The sequence below is a fragment of the Rhipicephalus microplus genome, chromosome 6 (assembly GCF_043290135.1).
Source record: "Rhipicephalus microplus isolate Deutch F79 chromosome 6, USDA_Rmic, whole genome shotgun sequence".
Classification (NCBI taxonomy): Eukaryota; Metazoa; Arthropoda; class Arachnida; order Ixodida; family Ixodidae; genus Rhipicephalus; species Rhipicephalus microplus.
In genome coordinates this window covers 81,355,608-81,375,931 of record NC_134705.1, presented here as the reverse complement: position 1 = coordinate 81,375,931, position 20,324 = coordinate 81,355,608, and positions in this window count along the sequence as shown.

Below are 20,324 nucleotides of genomic sequence, written 5' to 3'. Positions count from 1 at the left end.
ATCTCAAATCAGAGGGCAAGGAAAGAGGAAAAAAGACAGAAAAGAAAAAGAAAAAGAAAAGAAAAAGAAGAAAAAGAAGAGAAGAAGAAGAGAAAAATCTTCTTCCTATCTTTTTTGTTCTTTTTCTTTCTTTTTCTTTTCTTCTTTGTTTCTTTTGTTCTTTTCTGTCTTTTTTTCCTCTTTCCTTGCCCTCTGATTTTAGATTGTATAAAGCTGAGCACTAAAAAACTGTATCTTTAATCCTGATGAAGGCCAGACTCTAGGCCGAAACGTCGAAATAAACCACGTTTGACCGCTCACGGAAGATCTACTGGACAATATGCAACGCTACGGCCACTCAACCACCATGCCTTCCTATATATATATATGTATATATATATATATATATATATATATATATATATATATATATATATATATATATATATATATATATATATATATATACATATATGCGTGTGTGTGTGTGTGTAACGTATGAAGCGATGGTTGGTAGAAGCTGAGAAAAAAGAAGCGCAGAATAGAATAAAGATGGTGTATGAGCCAGGCCACGTCACCCAGTCATCATAGCGTCACACGAGCCGACAGGATGAAGACCTGCCAGCCCCTTCATCAGCCACTCATCATCTAAGCAGTTCTCCGCATGACACCCTGAGCATACACGGACTTCCGTACAAGCGCCTAGCATTACACATCGACCAGCATCATGTCAGAAGCATCTACTGACCTTCCCATCCCCAAGTAGACCGGAGCAGCGGACGATGGACCCGTACAAGAGTGGTTCGACCTTTTCGAGTTCCACGCTACCGCTGTATTTTGGTCGGAACGGCAGATGGTTACGAACTTCAGTGACTACGTCTCCGGTGAGTCCTTCAAATTCTACCTCACCCACATATTTCAAAACGACGAGTCATGGAAAAAGATCAAACAAGAAGTGATCATTTGGTTTAAATAACTCAATGAGAACTACGACGAAGACTTTCTGTGCGTCGCCACATCGCCAGCCTCTGTTTGTTTCACAAGTTCTTTCACAGTTCCCTCAATCAAGCACGTTACATCATCCCACCAACGCGCATATCTCACTGCACAACCCATTCTTATTCAATCACACGCGCACGCGCTCGCACTACAACTTTTGCGTCCTCATCTTTTCTTCGCACAGCAGTGGACTGGAATGGCTTTTTTCGTGACATTGCAGCCATCACGTGTTCATCAACGTTTGCGCAAAACATAAATACGTATTGTTTGTCAGAAGATCACTCTCTGTAACCTCCATTTGTTATCCCAACCCTTATTCAATACCCCCTCACCGGGGTCTTTAAGGTAATAAAGTGAAGTGAAGTGAGGACTTGCTTACAACCAACCGTCCACAGACAACCACATTCCGCCGTCACAGTCCACGCTTATTTCTCAAAGAACGTAGCTTTCCACCAGGTTTCTCTTCACGAAAGCCGGTATTTTCAAAGTCGTCGCTCCAGCACACGACATGAGACGTTTCTTACTCACCTCATGCACTTCATTTTTCGTCTCGCATACGTCGTCCACCACCCGGATTTCCGGCACGCGGCTCTTCAAGCGCTCCTGACGCTCACCGTTTGCCTTATAAGGACACCGTGTTCACGATAGACGAGTTGACACACCGAGAAAATACCCAGTCGAGCCACGCTCCTTCCGCACGGGTTCATGCATCACCGTCCGGTGCGTGCACACTCGACAGTCGAAGCAACACCGATGGCTCAGACGCATCAAATGCCACACGCTGCCATGCGCAAGAGCCTTTCGTAGTGAACAGTGTAGAAAAAGCTTCTGAATAACTTTCTATCAACTCCGAAGCACCATCTTCATTGCCTGAACTGCATGACAATAGCTCACAGACTACCAGCTGCCGACTGGAGACACCATCAGGTTGTCATGAAAACCAGCGCGATGTTCAAGAAGGGCTTCCACCGCAATACGGTCCACAGCAACGTCAGCAACGCCCGCCTAAGCAAGTCCGTGAATCGCAGACACTCCAACGGACACACCAACAAGGACGACGACGCAAAGCAAGCCTCTTAAAACAAGTTCAAGAAGCGGGGCAACTTCGCATAAGAAATCGGCGCCAGAAACGCATTTGGCACAAAATATCAAGACTGCGCTTAAGATTAGAGCTCCGAAACCTCAGGAAACACCGAACAAGACAAGAAGTCACCAGATCTGCCACGCAAAGATTCAGACACCATCTCATTAGTTTACGACAATGGAGCCAACGTCACAGAAAACTACGAAAGAGACTGAACGTTATAATCTGTACAACGCACGAACATAGACATAATTCATTGAACTTCAGTTCTTGTACACGCAGGCTGCAAGCACTAATGCTGTCTCAGCCACGACACAGAATACAGCGCGTACGACAGAGGATTCGGTGCTTACGACATTCGATCTTCAAGTGCTCCAAGGACTTCCAACCTTGTCCATTCCTCGCAGCTGCTCAAGTCATGTCATGGTCAGTGCAGTTTTGCAAGACGCGGTTACCATCTCCAGAACGCCACAGCTAACCTCGCCCACCAGAACTCCTCCCATTCAACTGACTGCTGCACTCTTTTCTGAAGTTTTGTGAGTTTACGGAACACCACTGGGACATGAAACCAATTGTGCATTTTGACATTTGTGACTTCTCAACCTTGCCTTGTTTACTTTATCTTGTTCTCGTTCGTACTGAGAACTGGCTAACCTCCCTGCACTTCCTCAATTATTCCTTCTCCTCTTGTTCGTAATCCATGCCTTCTTTCGGTGGGGGGGGGGGGGATCATGTAACGAATGAACCGATGGTTGGTAGAAGCAGAGGAGGAAGGAGCGCAGAATAGAATAAACATTGTGTATGAGCCAGGCCACGTCACCCAGTCATCATAGCATCACACACACACACACACACACACACACACACACACGCACACACACACACACACACACATATATATATATATATATATATATATATATATATTGTGAGCGCTGATTATGTAGCGCCTAAAAATCATCGTGATCATAATCGTTGCAGTCTTTCGCCGCGTGTTCGGTGGCTGGCTGTCGCACCTTTGTTGGAAAATACAGCCGTCGCTCCTTCGTACCTGACTTCGTCTCACTAGTGGTGGAGCATGCTGTGATCCACGTCCTTGTGCTCTACCGGTCATGCCTGGAGCTCCGGTCTGGTCCATGGCTGTGCTTGCCAAGAGTGATGGCACAAAACGATGCACAACCCCCTGCCACCTTTGTGGCCCCCGCTCAGCCTGCTGGGCCTCACCACACCGTGAGTACCGCGCAGCGAGACCCTGAGGTGTTTTCTGGCCTTCGCGGTAAGGACGTAGAATAATGACTGGACAGTTACGATCGCACCAATGCTTCCAATTACTGTGACGAGGCACACACGCTGCGCTATGTTCCCTTTTGTCTTAAGAAGATTGCTAAGGCGTGGGATTATAACCACGAACGTGACTTTCCTGATTGATCCACATTCATGGTGCAGCTGCGTGAGATATTCGGAACTTCTGCAGGACGCTCTGAGGTAGCGAAACAAAAGCTCGCTACCCGCATCCAGGGTCCCGACAAATAGTACACATCGCACATTGAAGACGTTCTGGACCTCTGCCACCGCGTCCAAAGTGATATGCCAGAGGTTGATAGTATTCGTCATGTACTGGAAGGCATGAACTCCTTCGCCTTCAATGCTCTTGTCATGAAGAGCCCGACAACAGATGAGAAATCATTACCACCTGGCAGCGCCTGCATGCACTCTACTCAATGCACCTTCCACACGCCTCCCGTGACACTCGTGTTACTGGCGAGCATGATCTATGGGCTCTAATTCACACCATAGTGAGAAAGGAACTTCCCAGCCTTGTTCCTGCCAGCGCACCTACTTTATCTGTCCACTCACCTCCTCCTAACATGCAGGTAATTATCAAGGATGAATTGGTGTCAATGACGAGCGTCGCACGTGCCCTTCGCCTGTGCCCTTACCTTTGCCTACATATGCCGAAGTCGTCTCACGGTCTCCTGCACCAACTCCACCTGTACCTGCAGACGTAGTATACGACCATTTGGCCGCGATGGCAGCCAAGGCAGCACTACAACCACACTTCCCTGCCTGGCTCTCAACGTGCCCCGTCTCCTACTACTGTGGTATACGAGGACACACATCACGCTTTTTCCGCCGGCACCAGCAAGATGAATGGCGGGGTTGTTCTTCGTACAAGAGTGACCATGCTTCGCGGTTCGACCCTCACGATCTGGGAACCTACATTCCCTCGGAACGACGTTCGCCTTCACTTACTTTGTCGCATGGTGACCCCCTTTCTTCCCTCTCACCCAGTCGTCGTTTCCCGTCACCCTTCCAACGTACTACTTCGCCTTTAAGTTCTGCCCTGATGCCCCTCAGCAGCGACTCGTAAAACTAGAAGGTGCAGTTTTTGAAGGACAAGCTGCCTGTCGTCGAAGTCTCACAATTCCTCCTGCACACCTTGCAAATTTACTGACTCTTTGTGTAGATGGCATTTTGGTTGACGCACTCAGAGACACTGGAGCTGCCATTTTGGTCATTGATCACGAACTATGCCATCATCTACGAAAAGTGGAAATTCCAAGTGTTAGTCCGGTGCTATGTGGTGGTAATGATGATGAAATTTACCCTACTGGACAATGCACTATACCTGTTCTGATCGATAGAATTTGCCACTATAGACAACTTCCTGTGTTTCCCTATTGAAAGAACGTCCACCATAGAAACGGTGGATTTCACCATCCATCATTTTGGTGAATTATGGTGGTGGAAATGTTGGTGGCTTGTGATGGTGGCGTATGGGGGAGTGGATGGTAGATGGCGTGCTGGAGCTGGCAATGCTGTAGCGTGAAGAAGCGTCAGAACCACCGTGACGAGGTGCCGCTAAAAAAATAATAAAAATAATTGTACAAAAAAGAACGGAAAAAGCACCCGATAAAAAAAAGGTGAGACAGCGAGGAATGGACCTGCCATCTTCGGATTTCTATCTGAGCACACTAACGCCATGCCGACAAAAATCGGATCTAAGTTGGACTGCCAGCCCCAGTTCATATATCAACACTGGCACTACGCACAAGCATTGTAATGGTCATCTACTGTGGCCGCACCGTAGCAAAATGGGTTACTTAGCAAGAGCATGTTTATTACAATTATTATTTTTCCTAACAATGCTAGCCTTGCTTCATAAAACATTGGAATATGTTGCGGTCGCATTCACTGGTTCGCTCTTTTGGCGAAACTGTGACTTTTTTGCACAACCTCATTTATCTGGCGTCCTTTACGAATGCTTCTTTCTTTAGTATCAGCAACACTTAATATTTATGTTAACAGTACGCTACATGAAGCACATTGGTGGCACATTACGCCACCAACTGGCCGGAACCGAGAACGAATAGGTAAATTCCCCGTTTAGCGCAAAACTATTCAGTGCAGAAGACCACGTCTGTGGTATAATTTTTGTTCATTAATGCACTGCAATACATTTTCTGCAAACTAGAAAGATTTATACTGGCGCGATTTACACAATTTTGGTACGAAATAAATGTACACTAGTTTGAAATACTGGCACTACAGAGGGCTTTAGTAAGCGCCACTGGCAGACACTGCTTCTAGTGCCAGCCTTCACGATATCTTTTCTCTTATTGAAGTTGAGTATTATTGAATGCAGGACGCGTCGGTCGCATTTAAATGGAGGTAACGGCTTGAGTACCATGCAATGTCAGTGCTTGTTAAAGAACATCAGATAGTCGAAATTCTCAGAGCCGTCTACTACGGTGTCTCTCGTAAACACAGCTTGCTTCTGGGACGCAAAAATTCTGACGTTGCTAAAGTACATATATGCTTTTGCTTACTAAACATACCAAGGAGTCATATCATTTCGGCCGTAAAATCAGAAGAAACAAATATTTTCAATCAATTCGTCACTATCGGTCACTCGTGAAGTAGGGTAGATGGGTTAGATAATATGAAGAAGGAGAGCTCATACTCTACTTCATAACCTTTTTATGAGTGCCATTCACAAATGATAATTGAATAAGTAATCTCTCAAAGAATTTTTAATGAATAGCTACGAATTTCAGCATATCATTCAAACAATATATACGTAGATCATATGTCATTTTATTTTAGCTTAAGAGAAGTTCCCCTCAGCATCTGCATTAAGCGGGACCCACTAGTGATACAATGCGCCAGGCTACGCCGGATACAAGCTATTTGTGATGCGAGTAAAAAAGGCAGGAAATAAAAATTAAAATTTTAACGTTTCACGCACATGTGCTGCAAATTTTTATCGGCGATCGAACAACATCCTGCCGGATACGGTTTTGAAGCAGGAGGAGGAGGAATAAATGAGGAAGGACAGGGAGGTTAGCCAACGGTGTTGAAGGCTAACAAGGTCGGAAAGGGGCTGGCTGTGTGCAGGTTACTCGACAAATGCAGCAAATCAAGCCAGGTTGATGATGATGACGGTGATGCCTAAACATTGGCTCATATTTATTCAATGGGATTGGCCAAAAATTATATATGTAAATTTCTCGCCTTTCAAGCAATAAGTAATCCTAAAGAAGGTACATAAAATGTGTATAAATACTGAAATAGCGCAAAAATAACTTTTTGCTATTTCGTTCTGGCAGTGAAGTCTATATCTTCATATTAAACTACAGAAATATCAAACACGCTTAAAATTTATGTTTTGAAATATCTTAATACTGTTTAAATAACAACATCTATTGTGTAACCTTTTTCTAACCTTTTTGAAATATCACGAGTAAAAAATTATTCGAAGAAGATCAGTCACGGTGTGTTTGTTCACATCAACGATGTTTTTTAATCTATGCACACTGAGACTAGATATAGCAGTTTCAAATTAGGTTGCAGTGCCAAAAAATGTACACTTGTACGACAAAGCACAAAAGTAACGCTCGCTATAAAATGGGACTGAGGAATAGGAACAGGCATGCACTTATAACGCAGTTTGATGCAGCAATAGGTAGGAATGAAGTATCGCATTACCCTGCGTACTGCGAGGAACGGAACTGTGGGCTTCCGAGCGACAAAACTGACATCGTATCAACGAAAGATATAAAGCATCACCAAAACACTTTCTTCTTTCCCCGCATATTTATTCAGTCATCATCATAAGACTACTCGAGAGAGAGAGTAGAGGCTTGGTCCATACATACATCAGCTTCCCATATGCCGTACTACCGCACAAATGAATATTGTGTTTAATGGGAATATTCTTATCTGTGTTAGTTGTTTTCTTTGTGTAGCCACGTGTTAGTGCATACGTTTTGCTGCATGGGAATCACATTTGACTTGGGAGTCCACGCTAGTAGTCACGTGAACTCCGCGCTTTGGCGTTAGTTCAGACACCGTTTTATAATCATGCTGTCTCTAAATGAACTTCTAATCAAAATTTATTTGCTAAGAAAGTTACAGCGCGCACAGTGACAATCGAATACCAAGTGGAGCAACACAAATATGACCACGCATAAAAAAACAAAATTTGCAACCTCAGCATATATAACAGAAGGAAGGAAGCTCCTATCACAGATGAAGGTCGGTTACCATACATGTTAGGAAAAGAAGCAGTAGAATGATGGGAGTAAACACGTTCGGCTTGTTCCACGCCTTCTGGGAATCTGTTTCATGCGAATCAGTCACCGAGTAATATTCAATGCGGCATTTTTGGTCTTTGAGTCAAGCATCACAACGTGTATCAGTGTGTATCAAGATGTAGTACCTGTGTTCACATCGTTCCTTCAATGGTAACGTTTTACACTCTGGCGTTTGAAGTGTAACTTATGGTATGAGACAACGCAGGCACTCACGGTACCTGCCCTCTCGGCAAGGTATTGTGCCAGCAGGAATCCAACGACAGTACTCTGCGTGGCTGTGAAATATTCTACCACATTGTCATGGCAGGTATTGGAACAACTTTTCAAATAGAACCTTATATTCGTGAAACGTCAATTCTGGTTGCAGTACTGGCTCTTCAACTTTATAAATAGGTACCCCTATGATAGAGCCATCCCGTAAGTTCTATATCGATTGTAGTTAGGTGCCATTCGCTGAAATTGATCTATGTAGCAGTGTTCAGGCTACCATCCTCAGAAAATTCAGCGTTTGATATCAGCGTATCGTTTGTGGTGTTGCTAACTCAATTGAATATCCCGGGTAGGTGGATGCTCTGATGATTCGTGGATATGATGGAAATAATAGTGGATATGGTGGAAATATTAGTGGGTATGGTGGAAGCGGTAGTGGGCATAATGTCTGATTACGGTTAGAGTTGAGAAATGATGACAGATAGTGGTGGTGGTGGCGAGCCAATGGTGGTGACGTTGAAAAAGGCAGGCTGATGATAGCTAGAGGGGGAAATTGTGGCAGATGGTGGTTGTGGTGGCGAACCAATGGTGGTGACGGTAAAAATGCCGGTTGATGGTGGTGAGGGTGGATCAGGGGGCGTGATGGAAGCTTGGTGGATGATGGTGGCATGATGAAAAAGCACGTGCATGACAGTATGTGAAATCATTTATTTTTAGTGTTTCATTCTTTTATGCGCAGAGGTATAGGTTTATGGTCAAAAGAAACCAACGCTGCTCATTGCGCTTTATAGCACGTTTATTTTTTATTTCAGTGAACAAAGCTTCAATTTTTGTGGAGCGTAGAATATACGGCCGTGAATATGTTTAAATTTCGCGCACGTACTTACATCAGCTTGACATCTGCGATGTGTTTCTTTGTTATGATGTTTAGAAGACTCTGTGAACAGTGGCAATAAATGTTTTACATCGGTGCGCATTTGTCGAAAAAAAAAATGAGCTCCAGTTCACAATCACCCGTTTCAATGTTAGAGGAGAACACAGCGGTTACTTGATGTCACCATGCTAGAAACACAACTCTGGCAATTCTTGCACACTCTCTTGCTTGAGCGGTAATTTTAGGTTAACAAAGTGTGTGCGAATATGCATAAAATTTCATTTTCGACATGCGTCGAGAGGAGCCCTAGCTAATTTGACTTTCACTTTTCTGTTCTACCACCATGATTTCCAGCAAAGGTTAATCCTACCGACCGAGCCCGTACAAGTGTTATCGGTGCTTCTGAGTTTCGGAATGCGCGACTTGAACGAATAAAAATGACAATACAGCACAGCTGTGGCATCATTTAACCTAAATGAATCCTTTTTATTGTCTACGGTGTCCGCGCAAGCAGCACTTCTGCCAATTGTACACCTCTTCTCACCGACAGCCGCCTGTCGCACTCGTCGGCACTTCACTGGCTCTTATGCGAGAACACAGACTCATCAATTCGTATGCTTACATAACCAATATGATATCATAATGTTTCTGGTGCACTGCATTCATTTTGGCCAAGCCGTTATGCAGTTGTTCCAAATGACAGAGCAACAGCGGTGGACTGGCACGACAGTGTTGTGCGTTACGCGAAAAACATCACAATCAATGCTGTGGGCGTATCTATCGAATGAGCATAGAAGTGTCATAAAAGCAGAAAAGATAATATAATATTCGTTTCTCGCCCTTTGGGAGGAGCGAGAAACGGATATTAAACTTGGCAGTAACCGCCAATAAACTCTACCTTCTCCTCAGTTCACCGAGTTTTTTTTTCTTGCGGTTGTAAATTGTATAAAAAACAGCGCTATTGCCATCATCGCAGTGGCAATCGTTACAGGCAGCACTCGTTCCTGTTTATCAAGTGTGCAAATGTTAGTAGCAGGTGCGGATGCCGTCAATCCCGAGTAAGCGACAAACAAAACTGAAGTTAAACAGTGTGTTTGTGAGTTGACTGCTTCTTTAACACCATAATTGCCATCTGTCGGCGTGACGCAGTGGTTATTGTGCTCAGTAAGGAATCCGGAGGTGGAAGGTTCGATTCCGCGATGTTGTACCTTTTTTTCGCGGGTGCTTTCTACATCGTTTTTATACAATTATTTTTATTATTTCTTTAGTGGCATCTCATCATGGTGGTTCTGACGCTGCTCCAGCACTGCCCAGCTGGCAGTGCTGGAGTGCGCCATCCACCATACTTTTCACCATACGCCGCCTTACACGAGGTGCCACCAATATTTCCACTATCATAATCCATCAAAATGGTGGATGGTGGAATCCACCATTCCTATTGTGGATGTTTTTTCAAAGGGGTAATAATGGTGTCCCTGTTGGCAGTGTTTTGCGGAAGTGCAAACAACTATAAATATCTGCAACTGCTCAAAATCAGTCTGTGCGCGCAAAATTTTTACATATATGTCATTACATAGCGTGTCACTCCCTCAAAATTTACAACACATTCGCCTTCCCTCCGCAACCTTCGATAACGTTGATATCCTAGGTACGTATACGCACACTTAACAGCACATCTACTTGTCTTTTGAGCACTTGTCATTTGTATTACAGGTGCCGTCGACTGCACCTCCAAGTGTTCCATCGCCGCGGAGCTGTGTATGATTATCGGCTGTTTATCCGAAGGGCACATGTATGATACGAGTGACGGCTGTCGCATTTTGAAGAAGGTGAAATTATTCACATTGAACAACACCAGATTATTATCACTTATGATGGTACCAGGCCCTAGAATTCATGTTGTCCGTGTTTCTGGCTTGAGCAAGGTCTACTACGGTGGTATAGTGGGTTCGGAACTCGGCCGCTGACCGGGTTGCGGGTTGGAATGTTGCCGTTACGATCGCACTTTAATGGAGCGAGGACGCCAAAGATTGGATACATTGTGATGTCGCTGCTTGTTAAACAGCCCCCAATTTACCGTTAAAGACACCAAAATTGCTGAAGCCCTCCATTACGGCCTCTTCCATATTCATGTTGTGGTTTAAGACGTGAAGCGCGACGCATCATTATTATGTCGAGTCACGGGAAGCCGTGGGTGAGGGCGTCGTTATGCCCTTCTTCAAGCGATGCGGTTAGGTACGGGTACAGTGGTGAGCACTGTTTGAATGAACACGCGAGTGCGTGGCCGACGGCACTATAAGCGCCGCCGGCCAATTGCTTTGCGAAACTCTGGTTTATCCTCTGCTAGCCACAATTTCGTCGCCTAAGCTGGCATGTCTCGTATCTCAGGGTCTATCTCGATCAAAAATTGGTGCGTGAAAACAGCCTTATTGCAAAAACAGCGTGATGCCAGTGCGTTTTTTTTTCGAAACTGGTACACGCTGGAGACACTGGTACACGCTTGTAATCACTGGCACTTCGTTAGGCGCACTGGAAAAAATCTGTGTCGCACTGGTAGCGGCGCTGGCTCAACCGATGTGATGCTGGTGCGCACTGCGAAGCGCTGGAATTTTCACTGGCAAGGGCTGTTGAACACTGGAGCACGTACTGTTTCTACCAGCGCAGCTGCAGCGTGTATGTTATTGTAGCGTGTGCCGTGGTTTGTTTCGGTGTCGTTGAATATAAAACAATTGATTCGACGGCAGCGAGAGATGCTACTCCAAGGCCGCGTTCACACTGAGCATTCCGGCCGCCGAAAGTGCTCCGAATGCGGTTCGGCAGCGACTAGATCTGCCGAAAGGGCCCTCTGCGCGCCGATCGCTCTCGGACCGATTTTTGCGGCCTCTGCCGCCGAATCGGTCACTGCGTACCAATAGGAGCATCAGTCAAGGAATTTAGAAAAATGGCGGCGAAGCCCTACTCACTTGTTATGCCACAGTGCACGTAACTGAATGTTGAAGCCAACGGAAGTTTAACCTACTCTGTGCCTACTTCACGTCCGTATTTCATGAAAGAAGTGACAGAGCTTGCTGTTTGCGTGACCGAGCTTGTTGCGGTCTTGCAGAGCAAAACTAACCCACCAACCCCACCAACGCCGCTGGCGTCGGTGGTTTTTCTGCTGTTCATGCATTACAAGACAGCCATTTGCCAGCAAAGTAATCAGTACTGTCTTTTCTTGCTTCTTGCGTACGAAAATCGTCGAAGTATACACCACCGGATAGCGTAGTGGCGTTTGCGAGCCGCGACCACAACCGGGTGACAGCGCATCCATCCCGCATTCGCCCCGTAGTAGATGGCATATTCGGCGGCACGGGGCGCGTCCAGTGCGAACGACGCTGCGTTTCGGTGGCAGGGGAATTTCGGTCACTGTAGAAAGCCGATGTTTCAGTGTGAACTTACCGTAACAAATACCGAGAATACGTAATTTTTGCGAGGCACGTAAGTATCGCAACAACTAAAATGGACCTTTTTCGCATTAGCCCCCGCGTAAACCAGCCATATTCGCATCATCCGTGTATTGCTGTAACGATTCCAAATCGCAGTGTTTGTAAGCCTGGAGCTGCGCTACTCTCCGAACAGAAACATGAATGTGTTTTTGCCGCAAAGCTGAGGAACGTAAATGAGCTCTCTCGATCGCTTCGCAAGGTTTCCCAGTGAAGGCGAGAAAAAAAGCTGTCGTTCGATTCCGCCACATCGCATAAATTAAAGTATGCCTGGTCATGCTTATCCTTCTACCTGCTTCAGGTAAGAGTTAGAAATGTTCCGAAGCTCAAATGCAGAATCTTTAACCATACCAACTCAATGCGTCGAGAGCGGTCTTACCCAGTGCCCGGCCCAGTGAGCATTAAACCTATCGTGCCGGCCACGTTGGTATATATGTTACCGGCGCTTCTTGCTTGATGTACACAAAACTTTAAAGTGTGAAAATAACTGTAATATATAGTTTAGACATCCATGAACCTAAATCAACTATTTTTTATTGTGTAGATGTTCGCACAAGGAGCGCTGACGATCGAACGTCGCGCTTTCAGCTACACAGGCTGTCACCAAAAGCTGCCGGCCGCACTTAGCCGGTACTTCTCCGACTGATATGTAAGAATACACAGTTTGCAGTTGGTAATTTGGTATGCCTTCGTGAACTGACTCCCTGGCATACGTTTTCAGTGGATTGCATAAGTATTTCTATTGGTGTGTATTTTATTTGTTGGTATTGATATAACTGCATATATCTGTACACTGGCACGCCCAATGTATTCTGCCATAGAAGGCAAGAAAAACGGCTGTCGCTGGCCATTGCCACTACGTAAATGCATTCTTGGCATTCATTGATCTTCCACTTACTTCAGGTACAGTTTAGTTAACAGTTTGAAATACTGCGAAGCTCAAATGCAGAAGCTTCAAGCATCGCAACTCAGCGGCTTTGAAAGCAGCCTTACCCAGTGTCCCGTCACAGCGAGGCCTATCGTCCCGCCCGCGTCGGTGTACCTGCTGCCCGAGCTTTTTACTTTAAGTCGGCACAATTCTAAAGTGTAAGAATGACTGTAAAGTACAGTTTAGACATCCCTGAGCCTAAATTGACCATTTTTGCGGAAGTGCGGTGCCCGCACAAGGAGCGACGACAATCGATGTGTCGTGCTTTCAGCAACGTAGGCTGTCACCGAAAGCTTCCTTCTGAGCGCAAGAGCCGGTACTTTTCTGACTTGTACGTAAGAACGCGCAATTTTTAGTTAGTAATTTGGTACGCGTCAGTGAACTAACATACTGGCATACTTTTTCAGCTGATTGCATTAGTCATTTCTTCAGCGGTTTCTTAGTTGCAGGGGTCGATATAACTGCAAATATGTAATCTTGCACGCCGGATGTGTATTGCTAGAGCTTTGCTTGCGCGATAAAGATACTCAATATTCACTCGTGTGCATTGATATCTACCAAACAAGACATGTAAATCATCTGTACTTGTTGACCAGTAGCAAGTGCTAGAAACGACAATCAAAGGAAAAAAAACTATCGGCTGCAACAGCTGACAATCTGTGGCTCCTTCTCCAGTCAATTTGAGATTTTTCAGAGTTAAAATGTACATGCTTCAAAAAACTTTGCGCTCTTTCTAATATCTGCACGTCATTCAATGCCCGGAAGCCGTTCGTCACTGTCGGATTAAGACGCCATTGTTATTTGGAATGGAATACCGTGTCAGTCTAAACTGTGAAACTTGTGAATATGATCGGCGCAATTTTCGCCAAAATGGTCGTTTTACAACAACCCTCAAGCACGTTCCGGCATTGCGTCATGGGTAGCGTACACAGTTGGAGATCAGAGGGTTACAAGTTCAAATCCCGCAAAAAAAGGTTTTATTTCTTTGAATTTTTAATTTTTTATAATTTTTATTGGGTATGCGCGTTATTTTACTTATTTATTTATTTATTGCGAATGAGCACCCCCGTTTCATCCCTGGGAAACCATTTCGCGCAGGGTACTGGGACGCTGCCGCTCCACCGTCCCAGTACCTATACGCTGGAGGCGCTGGTACCAGCGCCATACTGGACCCATAATCAGGCATGGCGCTGGACACTGGTACCCGGTGGCACTGGTTTTTGCAATAGGGAAATATGATTATTAAGCAGTTCGATTTGAACTGTTCACTAAAGAAGACTGCAAAAAAGGGAATACCTTAAAACGCAGCATGCTTCGCCTTAGCAGACGACTAACAAGCATATCCATGACGTGGTGTGCATGGCGGAAATAATGTATTTCGACCGCGTGTACCATGGCCAGACGACACGTGCTCGCGTGTTCATTGATTGATGGATATGTGGGGTTTAACATCCCAAAACCACTGCATCATTATGAGAGGCGCCGTAATAGAGGGCTGTGGAAATTTCCACCACCTGGGGTTCTTTAATGTGCTCCCAAATCTGAGCACACGGGCTACAACATTTCTGCCTCCATCGGAAATGCAGCCGCCACAGCCGGGATTTGATCCCACGACATGCGAGTATGTTCATTCTAACAGTGCTCACCGTCGCATTATGAGTCACCTTCGAAAGATCAGAAGACTGACATGATGAAAGGGTTGGTGGTGTTCGATCGAGCGCGATTGCGTTATTATCCAAGTGTGGCCCACACGCCTCCGGACTTTACTATTACGTGCATCTTATATCGTATTTAATCGTTCTTCCTGACCATGGCCTCCTTTCACCAAACTACCGTTATCATACTTTGGTCGCTTAGTGTAGGACGTGCCTGTCGTATTCTTTGTTTGAGTAAATTTTTCAACCTGATAACTCCGCAAGACCATCACCTAGATCATACCTGTGCTCGCAATTCATATCAATTCGCAACGCTTCGGCAGTCCCGTCCTATAGTACTGTCTAGCGAGCATTGATCGGAAGCGCAGCGTGTTGCCGAAGTAATTGTTAGGCTGTTGTTTAACGGCCCATTTTGACGGCAGTGGTCTCTAAAAAAGAATATTCGTCAAGCCGCAGTCTGGCTGGTTCTGCGTTGGTGAGTGTCAATAGTATTAGCTTATTTACCCCTTACTCATGATCATTACGCCGGCGCCATTGGCTTCATTTTAGATATGAGTTTCCAGAGGTACTCACTTGTAAAGTACATTCATGGTCGAAATCGTTGAGGCTGCTGGCCCGAAGGTCACGTGATAGAGTCTCGGCCGTGGCGAACGCCTTTTAGATGAAGATGAATAGGCTTGAGAACCACTTGCTTACATTTAGGCGCATCTAAAAGAACCCCAGGTGTGCGAAATTTTTGGAGCCCTCTCACTATGGCGTCTTTCGTAACAGCATAGTGTTTTGGGACGTTAAGTCCCAACGATTGTAGTTAAAATTTTAGAGACGACGGAACCACGTGGCATGAAAAACCATGGGGCCTTGTGATAGCTGCTTTCGCAGTTTCACAACGTGCACCTCACCCCACTTGACGCGCTTCCTTTACAGTAGTGCACAAGATTTTTTTTTCCGGCAGGGGGTTGGGGTGGCGTGAGCCCGTAGTCAAGCGCACGTTTGTATGTGTGCGTAAGTGAGAAACTAACATTTCGGAAAACGTTGAAACAACCTCTCCTCTCCCTTGACTACGCCTGTGGTCTTTCACCTTCCAAAGTGCATTTGGAAGAAAAAAAAAGCAATCTGCATGCTTAAGTTTGCCAAATGAAAGCTGCTGGGTCATGCAATCGCATAAGACAATTTAAGAAAAAGTGATGATAAGAATGGTTTGCGTGGAGCGGACTGTCCGGGAAGGATGCGTAAAACGTGGTGCGCACCAAGAATGACCAGTACAAGTTACGTGTTTTCTTCACAATGTCATCACTCGGTGTAGCTTGTTTGGTGACAAAAGTGGCACCTACAGCGTTCCACTTGTCACGTTGCGGCATTCCGGCGCGCACACTTAAAGCAAGTGAACAAGCAGGCTTCGATGTGAAGGGGGATTGCATGCGCAGAACATAACCTATAGAACTTCTCATGCGCCGCGGTTCATTTTCCTGTGGTCTGTATAAAACTCCGACCGCGTCAGTACACTTCTGAAGTGAAGAGAGCCAGATAGGTTGAAGAACTAAAATTTGTTTTCTTTCTGTTAAAGCCCAAGAATGCACTGAACGAGCCCTCCAGGGCCTTTGATAAGCCGTTGAGCGACATCTCCCGGTTTCTATGTATCGATTCAGAATGACCGTGCTTTTAAGTAAAAGGTATAAAGGCGTCGGTATGCTTTCACAATCGCGGGATGTGGGAATAGCATTTGTAATAAAACGCGCTGGCTGTCAAAATTGTAAGCATTGCTGCAAAATTAGAAACGCTTGCACAAAATGCCCTGAACTCTTACTGTTTTTCCTGAAAATAATCAACAAGTACTCCTCATGGGAAAAGGCAGTCTCTCCTAAGTTCCCCCGCATATGTACAGCGCAACTTCTTACTGAAACCAGAACCATTACAATGTAACCAGTTATGTTTTTACCATGAAGCTGTGTTATGCTGGGAATTTTAGAATATTCGTGAAGACAAGATATAGGGCGGCAACCACTGCGTCAAGATTGTCCTATCTTGTGGGAGTGCACAGACGTCTTGAATGAGTTTATAGCAAGGGTAGTGGCACTAATTTAAACGTAGGCTATTTCAAATGTGAACGTCGCACCACCTTGTGGTGTTAGATGGAGTAACGGCTTAGCGGTGTTTTGAAACTGTAGAGACAAAAAGCATGTATCAGACAACGCTTTTTGCGAGACTTTGATTGTGCTTCTGCAGTACATCACTGTACTCAACCTGGAGAACACGTGAGCACGTCCGCACTGATGCGTGCGCTGGAATTAGTGTAGGTATTTTAAATAACACATCATATTCCTTCTTTATTACGTCATGATCAGAAAGACGTCTGTCGGTTTTATCAAAAACGAAAGGGAACACGGAAGCTGCGCGTTGACTTGCGCTTTGAATTCGCCATCAGTCGTACATCCCCCAGAAGAGCAGTGGCGAAACGACAAACGTCTTGCGTACTCAGGAGGAGCATCAGCAGCCCGAGTAACTTTGTGTGTTCTCAAGAGGAGCATTGGCAGTACGAGCAATGGCGTGACGTCCCCAAGAGGAGCAATGGCACTACGACGAACGTCGTACGTGCCAGTAGGAGGAACGTCGTACGTTCCCAAGTGGCGCATAGACAGTACAAGGAATGCGTGGACTGTCTATGCTCTTCGTTTGAGTAAACTTCTCAGCATGATAGCTCCGCAAAGACCATCACCTAGATCATACATGTGCTCGCCATCAATATCAATTCACAACGCAGAGACAGGAGGAACATACGCAGTACAAGTAACGTCTTGAGTTATCAAGACGAACATTGACAGCATAGAGGAACGCTGTGCTTTCTCAACAAGAGCATTGACAGTAAGAGGAACGTCATGCGGTCCCAAAAAAAGCGTTTGTCCTACGAGAAACGTCGTGCGTTCCCAAGAAAAGCTTTCGCAGTACGATGACCGTTGTTTTCTCAAGAGTAGCATTGGCAGTACGAGGAACGTCGTACGTCTCCCCCCCCCCCCCCCAAAAAAAAAATAAGCATTGGCCGTGCAAAGGACGTCGTTGTGCCCAGAAGCGCATTTGTGTGCGACACCGTCGAAGCAATGCCACCAACGACGTCAAGGAAAGGGAAGCCAAATGAATTTTCGACGCTAGCCATCTGAATGGCTCCCGAGCTTTGCTGACCTTTTATTGTCTCAAAGAGGCTCTAATGTTTTACTATACTTTTCCGATTATTAAAAAGAAGCGCAAGTGTTGCTAGACTGGAAGTGCCCCGAATGGACACAACAGCATGAAGTGGTTGTAGGGCCGCTAAGAAGTATATTTTTAGCGCCGATTATAAAACTTCATTCTACTCTTGTGGTAATGTATTTCAGAACTTGAGAGAGTCATTATAAACTAGCAAAGATTCAACCGTGACTGGAAAGCTAGTCCCTGGATAAAGAAAGCAGTTCGCACCTCTCAGTTTCATAATAAGTTCTGGCAGTCTATGTCTCGGTCTGTGGCCAAGATACTCATTGCTTGAATTCCCACGTCACGCCACAAGTAAATGTCACGCGAGTTTCCTCATAACAGAGTAGAGGATCAACTGCGTTTTGCGCATCTGGTTCGTGAAAATGAATGACTCAGAAATACCTTACAGGTGCTTATAGAAAGAAAGTGCATTCCTCTCTTTTCCCCTGTCTAAACACTTTACGGCTTCCCGAATATTATAAGTCATGCTTAGATATATATCTTTCCCGGGATTTGCGATTTCACGATGGGCGCAAGTGAATCCGCACAGCAACCAACAGAAATTGGCAAAACATTTTTGTCGACCAGTTGGTTCATGCGGATTTATTGGCAGACAAAAAGAAAAGAAAACGTAGATGAAACAATGCCTGAATTTTGCCGGGTTCATAGTTTCTGCTTTCTCCACACGCGTCGCACATCACATAACCAAGCGCTCATTTTCCGGTGAGGTATTGCTCCACTAGTTTTCATGCCTTTCTTGATGTCATCTGATATCACTTCCTAGCAATAACGAACAGCTTGTGATTTCCTATTCAACGCTGTCAGAGAAGCCCTTGTTTAGTAGAATCGTCGTCATTTCAGGAAGAACTCCAGCTGTCGGTGTCACGCAGGTTAAACGAATCGTCCGTGCTTTGACGAATGAGCAAAACCATGCACAAACACCTTATTGACATCACTACGCATGCGTCAAATCTGATTCTAGCTTGTCAAAATGTGGTTCACCAAGACCTACTACTTCTTGGTTCTTGTGGTCATTGCAAGTTGCCATTTCCACAAGCGACCACAAAGTTCCCGTATTGCTGTTGACTCCTCCAAAGTAATACAGGTAAGGCTCTCACGCACGTGCGAACATCGACGAATTGGCATGCCACATACTCAGAAAGCTGTTTGATGACGCGAGCGGTTACTCTGACTGGCTGGTTTGTGTGACTTTTAGAGTTTGAGCGTTACATGCATGAGAAAAAAAAAAGAATGCGTGCACACACTGGAGTGTCACTATTAGTGCCCAATCTGCATTTTGTCGCTATCTTTTTTAGCGCTCCACCCCGGCAGATAGCGAAAATAGCATTTTTAGTGCAAGAAATGCTTTGCGCAAGTATGCTTGTTAATGGAACGTTTTTATTACGCTTTAGCTTCACCTAAGGCGCACTTTACTCGCATTTTGACAAAGAGGCAGCGAAGAACATCGAAAAATTTGGAGAAGGAGAATGGATTGGCAGGACACGCTGTAAACGTCCCATATTTTACATTTAAATGTAGAATGGAAGTTTCAACAAAAGAAGAAACTAAAAGCAGGTGTACCAGCCGCGTGATATAGGGGTGCAATAGCAATAAACACCCTGGTCACTACACTTCTCGAATTGCAGTAGTGCAAAGAGAGGGCAACGTATGGACACTGAACAATTAGGCGTGTGTTATATCTATATAGGCGAACGCTCAGTCAGTAACTGATACATATTATATTGGTAAACAAAACAACATGTGCATTATGAAAGCACGTTCATAATATTTGAGTCGTTTTAGAATCTGCTGATATTGTGATTCATTGCACCGTGCTGTTTTTAAGAATGTTCAGCATTCATAAAACGAGCAATGTGCACAAGCGTGGCCGTCAACTTTCATAGACGATTTGCCAACATTTTTCTATCGAGGAGTATAGCAATCGCTCAAGTTTAACGATTTCGCTCGTGTATGTTTCATAGCACGATGAGCTGCGACATCAGTTGTTGTTTTTCAACCCCCTTTCTGACAACATGCCTCTAATGGGACGAAAACAGCATTTGAATAATCGGTGGCCCTATTCAGGAACATTAAATAAAAAACAGGATTAGGCAGCGCCACTCGCATGACCGACGGTTAAGCTAGACCATTTTTTTTTGCTATGGCGTCATGGAGCAGCCCGTTCGTTCACGTGCTACGTGACGTCATCTGGCAAAAGGAGTATTCCATACTTGCCGTCATAGCTGGGAGCGGCACTAAATAACACTGTCAGGTTTCCGATAACTCGACGAGGG